Source organism: Marmota marmota, unplaced genomic scaffold, assembly GCF_001458135.2.
Source record: "Marmota marmota marmota unplaced genomic scaffold, marMar, whole genome shotgun sequence".
Lineage (NCBI taxonomy): Eukaryota > Metazoa > Chordata > Mammalia > Rodentia > Sciuridae > Marmota > Marmota marmota.
In genome coordinates this window covers 146,582-158,153 of record NW_026000173.1, presented here as the reverse complement: position 1 = coordinate 158,153, position 11,572 = coordinate 146,582, and the positions used below count along the sequence as shown (strand labels likewise).

At 37.1% G+C, this 11,572-nt stretch overlaps 1 pseudogene; it reads left to right on the top strand.

The window, feature by feature from the left end:
- Window positions 1–3,045: 3,045 nt before the first annotated feature.
- The window catches only part of LOC107159890, a 27,877-nt pseudogene continuing 19,350 nt past the window's right edge, over window positions 3,046–11,572 (top strand).

Genomic DNA, 11,572 nt, shown 5'->3' with positions numbered 1-11,572 from the left:
GTATTCTACTCCTTTGATACCTAGTTTTGTTAAACCCTCCTCCAATGGGGCAATTCCTTTTAAAATGTCCTGTTTGTTCACAATTGTAGCATGTTCTTGGCCTGGCATCTAAAGCCTGTTTTACTGAAGCTGCCACAATTTGCCCTTGTTCATTAATGTCTCTGGCATCTAAAGCCTGTTTTACTGCAGCTGCCATGATTTGCCCTTGTTCATTAATGTGTCTGGCATCTAAAACCTGTTGTACTGCAGCTGCCACGACTTGCCCTTGTTCATTAATGTCTCTACATAATTTAATATATGTGTTTAAATCTTCATGTTTCCATGGTCTAATGACTTTTCTACACCAACCATTCACTTGCTCATATGGATCCATTTTTTCATGAGTGCTCATCATATATGATATATGGACATACGTACATTCAAACATAACACAAAACACAAGTGTGCACACGTAATATAATACATACAACACATAACATAATAGTAAAGGCCTTACAACTTTTTACAGGTGAAATCTACATTGCAATGTTTAAAAACTCTACAGTCAAAAAATAGAACTGATCAGTAAAACATTAACCTAGGTCTGTATGAGCTCAATAAACAAAATAGAACTTCATGATGTGGGAAAGGGTAATAATAAAATAAATATTGAAAAAAGCATCCTGGTTCTGTTGCAGATGTAAGAATAGCCAAACTGGATATCAGTTGGTTAGAGCTTGGTGCTGATAACGCCAAGGTCGCGGGTTCGTTCCCCATATGGGCCACCAAATGTCTCAGTCTGGCTGGGCACAATTCAGGAACCACTTGCCAAAAGAAACAAACTTTATTTTTAGAACCACACACCACACCACACAGCTCCTCAGGAAAAACCCTCAGAGCCCAACTGCCACCACCGGCTTCCCACAAGCCTCTCAACCTCCCCCCACTCCTCCTGCTCTTGAGGCTGATTGGCTGGGTCATGTGGGCGGAGCCAAAAAAGTCCCCCAATGACCAGCTCCGTAGTCTGAAAGGGCGGGGAAACAGCCCAATGAGCATCACCGCAGAGGAGCCAATCAGCTAGAAGTTGCTGGGGCCGCTGTGAGCCAATCATCAGCTGGCAGCTGGAAGTTTGCTGGCAGCTGGAAGTTTGCTGGCAGCTGGAAGTTTGCTGGGGCCCCTTCATCTGTGGCTCTCAACACCTCCAATGATAGTAAATAGGCTTTTTATTTCCCTCATTCTTTCTTCATTTTCTTGAAAGTTCTAATAGAGGCATAGATTTTCACTTATTACAAGCCTGCAATCAACTATAATTCTTTGTGGTGTAAAAATTGCCTCAGATTTGCCAATGGGAGCCCCTTAATGTTGGAAAAATTCCTTGCAGGTCTCTCAAAGAAGCACCTTCTAGGCACAGGAGACTGTGAGGTCAAAGACCCTAAGTTGGAAATATGCCTGGATGTTGAGAGCCACAGCTGAGTCGGAATGGCCCCTGGCGTTTTGCCAGAAGTAATGGTTGAGAGGTGATGCCAGCAAGCCATTAAGATGATGATAATTAAGTTAAGCTGTGTATAATTGCTGTGACTGGATGATGCTGGATTGAAGCAGGCTGTGTATTCAATTGTATATTATACCCCTGCTGTCCAGCAATAGGGAGGCTCCTGCTGCCTCAGGTGCCCGCTACTTTTGAGTTCTTGCTGAGGAGTTCCCATTGAGTTCCGGTTGAGCTCTTGAGGGGATTCCCAGAGAGTTCACATTGTTTGGAGAAGTTCCCGTGGAGGGAGATCCGGTTGGTGTGTGGTGTGCCTGGAAGGGCCGCGTGGGTGGCGTTTCCGTGAGTTCGGAAATAAAGTTTGTTCCTCCTTGAGTGGCTTGTGATTTGTGCCCAGCCAGACTGCGGCACCTGAATATTTAAGAACAATGAAGCTACAAAACAGTGACAAGGACCAGAATGATTGGAGATGATGTCAGAGTTGGGGGAGCAGACTGGCAGAAAGTCATTTATATCATTCACTGGCTCTTTTATGTTAAGTATGATAGAGCCATCAATGGGTTTTGAACAGAGACGTGATGTCTAATATGACTTGCTTTTAAAAGGAATCCCTGTGGCAGCCAGATGGGGAAGAATTAGGGAACAGCATGTTAGGAATGGGGTGGAAATGAGGAATTCTGCTTTACTCATGTTAAGTTTGAGATATCCATGAGATATACAAGTAAATATTAAATAAGCAGTTAGATGTTTGGAGAGTCTGGGGAGATGTCCAAGATAGGGATATACATTTTAGAGTTCTTAGTTTATGATTAAAACTATTTGTTTGGATATAATCAATTAGAGAATAAGTAGAGAAGAAACAATTGATGACTGAGGTGTGGAGCACTCTGATACATAGATGCTATCAAGTTGATGGAGAACCAGCAAAGGAAGCTCAGAAGCATGCGATGTCAATGTAAAAAAGAAAAAAAGAGGGAATCTGGGCACAGTGGTGCTTGTCTGTAATTGCAGTGGCTCAGGGAACTGAAGAAGCAGGATCAGAAATTCAAAACCAGCCTCAGCAACTTAGCGAGGCTCTAAGCAACTCAGTGAGACCCATTCACTAGATACAATGTTTTTAGAAGATCTGTTCATAAGTACCCCTTTGTTCAGTCCCTGGCACTCACAAAAAAGGAAAATATTATAGAACTCTGAAAAACAGAAGAGAGGAGTGTTTCTAATAAAGAGACTCACACTGGACTTGACAATGTGGAGGTCACTATTGGGTAAGTTCTGCAGAGAAGTGGTAACAAAAGCTTGATTGACAATAGAAATGAAAGAAGAGGAAGTGGACAGATCCCAGTGAGAGGTAATGGCAGTTTGGGTCTACATTGGTAATAATGGAGGTTATAGAAATAGGCAAACTTTGAAGATGGTTTTGAAATTGAGCCAACAGAGTTTGCTGTTGAACTGCACATAAGGTTTAGGGTGGATAAAAAATTGCCAGGTTTTGGCATAAAGGACCAGAAAAAATGAGACTGCCATATTTAGAGATGGATCCCTGATCTCACTATTACCCTCATCCCTGCCTTCAGCAAGGCATGGTGATTCCCATTCTTAAGGGTCCTGAGGTTGCTCCTGCCACTGGCCCACCAGAGGTACTTGGCCTTCAGCTTCGGCCAGGTGTGTGGCCATGCACACAGTCTTCTGCTTTCCAGCTTCCAAACTTTGTTTACTTCTCCTCTTCTTCCCCACTCTCTTTTCCTTGTGTATTTAAGTCCCTTGATTTTAAAACAAAAGTTCATTTATAATCATTTCTGTAATTTTGTAAAGTGACATAATGAGTGTCCAACCCACTTCAGTGGGCATTTTTCTTGCTTTATTTATTTATTTTCTAATTAGAAATGGTTATTTTCATAGTTTGAGAAGGTCACTTGGTTCTTCATAAGGCTTACATCAGCTATTCCAAAGCCTCTGTTTTCTGACTGAGGTAAAGAAATAATTCATTTAAATGATAGATTTCTTCCTGCTTTCCCCTATTTTGTATTCTCTTGCATGAATCAGTGAATTTTACTTATGAGTTGCCTGAGAATCCTACCACTGAGCATCACCTTGAAAACAAAATATGCCATAATCATTTAAAATCTTTGGGAGTGTGGCTTAGACTATATGAGAATATGTGAAGGTATGGGTCTGTGTGTTATGCCCCTTTGCACATTTATTCTTTGATGAGAATAGAGTCATAGAAAAACTCATGTGCATTTAACTTCATTTCCCCTCCATTTATTGTAAGCTTTAGTGGATGGGCACCAGACTCACATAGGACTCTCTTCCTAGGAAATTTGGAATCAAAACGGAGAATGGGGACCTCTATGTGGCCTATAACCTTAGGACCTCTGCATGAACTTATATGCTGGAGAACCTGAAGCTTATTCTTGCTGATTCTTGTAGCAAAGTATCCAGCGGTGAAGAGAATCCCTTTTGGGTTCCCTCCCAGGGATTTGGTAGGCACTGATCTACATCTTCTTGGCCTAGCCTTGTGTCTTCCCTGAGCTATATTACACAGGCCACATCCTGAGTGTAGATTTGTCTTTCTTGCTTGAGCAGAATCAACTTGGTTTCAGCCAAGCAGGTACTTACTAAGATAAAAAAAAAAAAAAAAAACATGTTTCACTTAATCAGGAAGGCTACTCAAACTTCTTCTGGAGAGATGAAGCAGGCCACTTCTTCTAATGATATCCTAAAGATGGCTCAGGACCACAGCTCTCAACTCAGTTTTCCTGGAGACAAGCAAATTCCCATGACCTTAGACCATTCATGAGGCATTAGCAGGACTTGATCTCAGAGATTGGCCATGGCCACATCCCACCAAGTAGAGAAAAGTTGCATAACAGATGTAAGCCTTTTTTATCAGCACTTCCTTTTCCAATTTCACCAAAACAGTTTAATAAAAGTCTAAAGTGCCCCAAATCCTAGGCTTAGGGCTTAGTAAGAGAGGTTTAGAAATGTACTCCTAACTAGCTTGAGAGGCATGAGAATCAAATTTCTGGATCAAAAATAATTGTACTTCTCCAAATCCCATGTCCTAAATGATCCTACTCATCTTGTTTTGATTATCTTAGATAAGACTCTTTCACAGAGTCTGTCTCTAGCTAGAATTCAACACATTAGGAGGGCCCAAGGGGCAAATATCCCCAAAGTTGTACACCAAATCAGTAGAAGAACTGAAAATAAAACCCAGGGACTTTTATTGCCCAATCCACTGGAAAAATTTTGAGGGACCTTCAGGGACATTGAAGGAGGGAGCCTGTTTCTCAATTTTATTGGAAGATTTCCTTTTGTGGGGGTTCCAAGTACAAACACTGCAGGGAGGGAAAGAGAAAAATAATGTATATAATATAAAAATGATGAAATGCTGATGTCATTTGGACATAAATGACACTTAAAAGGAGATGCAGTCGTGTTATAGGAAGTACAACAGACAGAAAACCAGGTGTGGATTTTCCACTTCTGACACTACCACTAATGAGCTGCTTAATTTTGTATAAATTGTTTAACTTTCTCTTGACCTCCAAGTCTTAATCTGCAAATGAAAGTTATACTAACCTGTCTTCCCCAGATACCAAATGTTAGGTGCAGGACAGGCTGAACTATGTTGTCTACAGGGTAGGATGAATGAATGTTAGCTGCAGGATAACCCACAAACTCAAGCCCCACTCTGTCTGATCCTTTATCATCTGTTTGTGTCATGTCTGAATACTCAACCCAACTCAAGGCTGAACACTCGACCCCTACCAGTCTGGTGCAACAGAAACCCACATCTGACCCCTGCCCCATCTGCCTGAAGGCAGAAGATGACACCCTTAGCAACTACTATGTGATCCAATCATTGTACACCAACAAAGCAGCTTGCAGACCCAGAGACCCCATTAGATTTTGGCTATAAAAACTCCCTCCTGCTGGGCCCTTCTCTCTTGCTCTTGCTCTCTCTCTCTCTCTCTCTCTCTTGTTCTTGCTCTCTCTTTCTTTTCTTGCTTTTGTTCTCCCTTGCTCTTTTTCTTCTCTCTCTCTCTCTCTCTCTCTCTCTCTCTCTCTCTCTCTCTCTTCTCTTTTGCACTGCTGTAATAAAGATCTCTTGGTTGCTCCGAGTGTTGTGGTCACTTTCCTTTCACCAAATTCTATGAAAACCTTAATCTTTAAGGTTTAAAAACTGAATGAATTGAAGTGACAAAGTTATATCATGTAGCACTGAAATTTTCAAAATTATTCAACTCATTTAATATAATTTAAAAAAGCTAACATGGTCTCAGAAATATATTCAATTAAATAAAAAAATAGATGCCGTTTTGTTTTTATCCTTTTTTAAAAAAAAATCTAAGGAAGCCAGAATAAAGATAAGGGAATTAAAAAATACAAATATACAAAATGGAATATAACTCAGCATTAAAAGAAAATAAAACTATGGCATTTGCAGGTAAATGGATGGAGTCTGAGAATGTCATGCTACATGAAATAAGCCATTCCCAAAAAACTCAAGGACAAATGTTTTCTCTGATATGTGGATGCTGATCCATTTATGGGGTGGGGGCCATGGGAAGAATGGAGGAACTTTAGATTGGGCAGAGGGGAATGAAGGAAGGGGAAGAGGCATAGGGGTAGGAAAGATGCATGTATGATTGCACTAATGGTGTGACTCTACATTGTGTACAACCAGAGAAATTAAGAGTTGTGCCCCATATGTGTACAATGAATTGAAATGCATTATGCTGTCATGTATAATGATTTAGAATAACTACAATTTTTAAAAGAGTTTAGAAAAAAATCATTGTATATACTCACTCACTGACCTTCGCTGGTGCTTAAGCAAAGTGGTTCTGCAAGCAGATTGCTGTAGGCAAAGAATGCATGTATGTTAGTGAGGGTTAGCACAGTGGGCTCATTTTATAGAATTATTCTCTTAACCTTGTGTTCCCACAATTCCCATCTATCTGTCCCCTTACACTTTCATGAAAGTGTTAAGCAGTAGGTTATTTAATAAGTCTACCTCATTTCAACAACCTCATGTAACATGACTTCTTTGAAATTCCACTCAAAATGTGACATCACACAGTTTCAGAGGCTTCAAAGAATAATGCATATTTTAATTATATTACCCTGATATACTTGGGAATTGTAGCTCCTTATTGTAGACTATATTACGAGAAATGGTTTTGAATATCAAGAGAAGCAATTTCAATTAGCTATTAGAATGTAATACTTCTTCCTTATATTAGTTTGATATAGTTTTCCATCAATATAACAACATATTGTCATATATGTATATGACAATGGGATATGCACATATTTAATATGTGTATTATTAGCAAAGAGCTTTTGACTAATAAAAAGAGAAATTATCTAGCAGTGAGTTATGTGAATTACCTAGTTAAGATCACACAATATTTGTTTCTATATAGTACATTAGGAAGTAATTACCCCATTCATCTCTGCTTCTACAGTATTTAAAATAAAATATAGATCTTATGAGGACAAAGAATATCATGTTATAATATATATATATACTAATTATAGTTACTCCATACAAATTAGTGTAATCTTAGGAATATTCATCTCTATTATAAATTGTACATTCTATCATTATATTACCAAAAGTTAGGCCCTTGCTCTGATGCCAATCCAATAATAAGAACACGGTTTTGAGAAAAAGCAAAACTAAAAAAACTTCTCCTAACAAAAGAGAAACACATGGGACTCCTGTTCCAGAGTCTGTGATTCTGCCCATGAGGTTGGGGGCAAGGGGTTTTTAAAGAGATGATTCAAAGGCTAAATCCCAGGTGTTCTCTGTTGCAATTCACTTGTTAATTTGGGAGATGGTCATTTCTTAGATCTTCTGGTGCCATCCCCAAAGTCTGAATTACTCGTTCCTGTTCCTGTGGTAGGTAGGTGCTCAAGGACAGATAAACTCTGCCTAGGATGGGGAAGAAAAGTATTCCTGTTTCCCTTGAGATTAAGGAGGGGAAGATTGGGATGGAGAGATGTTAGAGAAGTGAAGTGAAATGAAGAAGGAAAGGAAGAGAAAGAAATTTGTCCATTTTAAAAATATATGGCAGCAGCAGAGCAGCAAGAGCTATATATTCAAAGCATGAAGTAGACCACTGCAACACTTAAAGAATTAAAATATCCTCAAGGGAAGCAAAATAAACACACACATAGAAAACAGTGAGTTTTTTTTTCTGTAAGTTCACTGTGATTAAACAGTGACAATATTAATATTAATTTTTTATCTCTATGGGAACATACAAAGGATTGAAATTTTTATTACAAGGTGATCAGTATTTCTTATGGACTACTAATATGATCAGAAAGATGATTTGGTGGCAGAATTAGAAGTAAACATTTAAACTATAAGAAGGATCATTTGAGATCATCAAGTAATTTTGAAATTATTTCAAGAGCACCTATGAACTAATTTTTCACCATTGATAGTTTTGTTTACTAAATTTACATATATGACTATACACATTTTACTCTCATAGCCAAGATATCAAATTTCTGAGAAGTGTCAAGAACATGAATACACTTGAGAACATAGTAGATACTCTTTCTGCATCAATAAAGTGCTGAGTGTGTTATCACTTGTCCACACTTTAACATGTAGCCCTGGAAACTTGGGGGTGAACTTGGAAAAGCTGGAGTTTTGGTAGTGGAAATGTCAGCATCAACAGATGCTTCTACTTGAACTTGAATCACAATCAGCAGAGCCATCCTTCAGAGATCAGCAAGCACCTAGTTTGGATGATGATTGGCAAAAGCCAAGATAAAAAAAAAGATGAGGTGTGCTCTTCTTAATATTCTAAACAATGAAATATGTATGTAATTCTGCAGGGTCATTACCTTATTTCTGGTAGTACATGAAATGAGGTTTCCTGCTAGCCAGTGGATGAGATTTGAAAATGGATTTAAGTTTATTTGAAATACAATCACTGTCATTATTTCCAAACATTTGAGTTTATGGTTACAAATACAAATCATAGACACTTCTTAGCTGTTAACATTCTCTCTATTCCTTCTCTGTGAATTAAATAATTTTGAAATAATTTCCCTGCTTGAGGAAATGCTATAGTGAGAGTTGAAAAGTCCATCAATCCATGGGGTAGACATAGCAAAGTACTGTATTGTACATAGTAAGTAAGAACAATTTAAAAGTTAAAAATCCATCACTTAAATAAATGCCTCTGTGAAATAATTAAAAATGATATTGTCTAAAGAAAATGCTTCGTCTTGTTTTTGTAGAAATGTGTACTGAATAATTCCTCCTTCCTCTGAGTTTATGCAAGTGTTAAATAACCAAATACCAAGGAAGCATCTTTACTTGACTATACTATACCTTTGATACCACCTTTCCTAATATGTGTTACTTGGTAGCCCATTAAATATTTAATTGTTTGATAATAATGAAGACATCGTTTTGACAAAGCTTCTTATCTAATGGCAACATAATTCCAGTGTATTGTTTGTTTTACATCTGTTATCTCTAGTTACCCTAAACCCACCAAGTTAATAAAATTCTTGCATGTTTGTTATGGCTTAAAGTTGTTTTTAATCAAATGTTTTTGTTCTGAGAATCAGGACACCATCTGCAAAGTTAAGACATTTGTGACCCCTTAGGGACTTGCACTAATTCAATGAAAGGGATGTGAATTGGGGCTAAGCAGATGTAATTCGAACATACTCCTGGAAAACAAAGGAATGCTTACACATTACCATTTTGCCTTAAGCCAAGACAAATTAATTGACTTCCTTTATAAATTTGTCACACATTAATTAGAGAGGCATGTTTTCATCACAATCTATTCAAATACTCTCAGCCTCGATTGACAAAATTCTGAACAGATTTTATTTCTGAGTTTTAAAACTTTACTAATATCTTCATGTTATCAATGTTGATATGAAATTATCTTTTGTTTTTCCTCTGCTGGATGCTGTCCTCTTTTCATCACAGGAACCAGATTCTATTCTTTCACTATATTTATCTGCTTCTCCTAGCTACTATCAAGATGGGGATTTCATTATTGGTGGACTCTTTTCCCTGAGAGTGATGGCTGGTGACATCAAAAGTAAATTTGGCTTTACAGATAAATTCTATATGCCTGATTATGTTTATGTGTAAGTGTATCCATTTTCCTAAGTGTATAAATTCTCTATAGGGAGGATCATTTTTCTTTATATAAAGGTGCAGGATATGATGTTGAGAACTTTCAACTTATATGCATTGATATAATTGAACTGATTTCTTTGACACTACTGTGGTGTATTCCCCTATTTAATCTAGCAAAATATTATTTTTTGAATCACAACATGTTATCCAAGGCAGGGTAACTAAATTCTAATTTAATGCCTGCCATTTTCTTTTTTAATATTTATTTTTTAATTGTAGTTGAACACAATACCTTTATTTTTCATTTATTTATTTTTATGTGGTGCTGAGGATCTAACCCAGGGCCTTGTACGTGCTAGGCAAGCAATCTACCACTGAGCCACAACCCTAGCCCCATGCCTTCCATTTTCTATTTATTTCATTCCCTGACATTTTCTCAGTCTTACAATGCCTTAAAAAGTCAATATTATAAATTTGACTGTAAATCATTAGACTGTCAGTCTGATTTTTTTTGAGGCACCAAATTTCTGAATGTTTTCAGAATAAGATATCTTATTTATTTGGGGGGTTATCATGTGCATTCTTTTATAACTCATCTTTCTTAGAAAACAAAATCTATGAGATTGTCTTTTCACCTTTTACTTCTAGGGATCTTACTAAGCATTATCAGTGCCTGCTGGCCATGGTTTTTGCTGTAGAGAAAATCAACAAGGGCCTGAATATGTTGTTCAATATGTCTCTGGGATTCCATCTCTTCAATGTTGACTTTATTGAGAAAAAGGCAATAGAGAGTTCTATGTCTTTACTTTCAGGAAAGAGTCCTCCAGTCCCTAATTATGACTGTAGGTCTGAGAAGAGAAACAAGCTGGTGGCTGTGGTAGGGGGTGTTTCAACAGGGATACCGACTCAGAGTTTCCAAGTACTCATTCTTTACAATGTCCTCCAGGTAAATAAACAATTCTGCCTTTGGGGTTTAAATATAGAAATAAATAACAAAAATTTAATTTATGCTTACAGAAAAGGTATGAGATTTCTAAACAAAGTACTCTTTATTCATTTTTCTCTAAAATATGTCTTCATAAAGAAAAATTGTGTTTGTATAATAAAATTTACTTTGAAATCATCAAAATGTAGGAAAGTATACACAAATATATAAACATTCATATTTATATATAAAATAATAATAAATTTTAACAGCTAGAGAAAATAAAATATTTTTCCCTTATTATAACAACTTTTTTTCCTATGGAATTTAAAACATCATAAATATATTGGGTTCATAGCACTTCTATTCACATGCTTTTTAAAATTTTCTTTTCATTGTACTAATACTTTGAATATATTTCACTTATGATCAATTACTTTTGTTTAATATCAGTTCAAATTACACCCTAACATTTCATTCTACAAAAGTTATTTAACTGATTTAATATGTTGAGATCTTTAGATTATTTCTCTTTTTTTTAATTTTTATTGTTGGTTGTTCAAAACATTACATAGTTCTTGACAAATCATATTTCACACTTTGATTCAAGTGGGTTATGAACTCCCATTTTTACCCCGGATACAGATTGCAGCATCACATTGATTACACATCCACTGATTTACATATTGCATACTAGTGTCTGTTGTATTCTGCTGCCTTTCCTATCCTCTACTATCCCCCATCCCCTCCCCTCCCATCTTCTCTCTCTACCCCATCTATTGTAAATCATTTCTCCCCCTTGTTTTTTTCCCCCTTTCCCCTCACTTCCTCTTGTATGTAATTTTGTATAACCATGAGGGTCTCCTTCCATTTCCATGCAATTTCCCTTCTCTTTCCTTTTCCCTCCCACTCTAACCCCTGTTTAATGTTAATTTTCTTCTCATGCTCTTCCTCCCAACTCTGTTCTTAGTTACTCTCCTTATATCAAAGAAAATATTTGGCCTTTGTTTTTTAGGGATTGGCTAGCTTCACTTAGCATAATCTG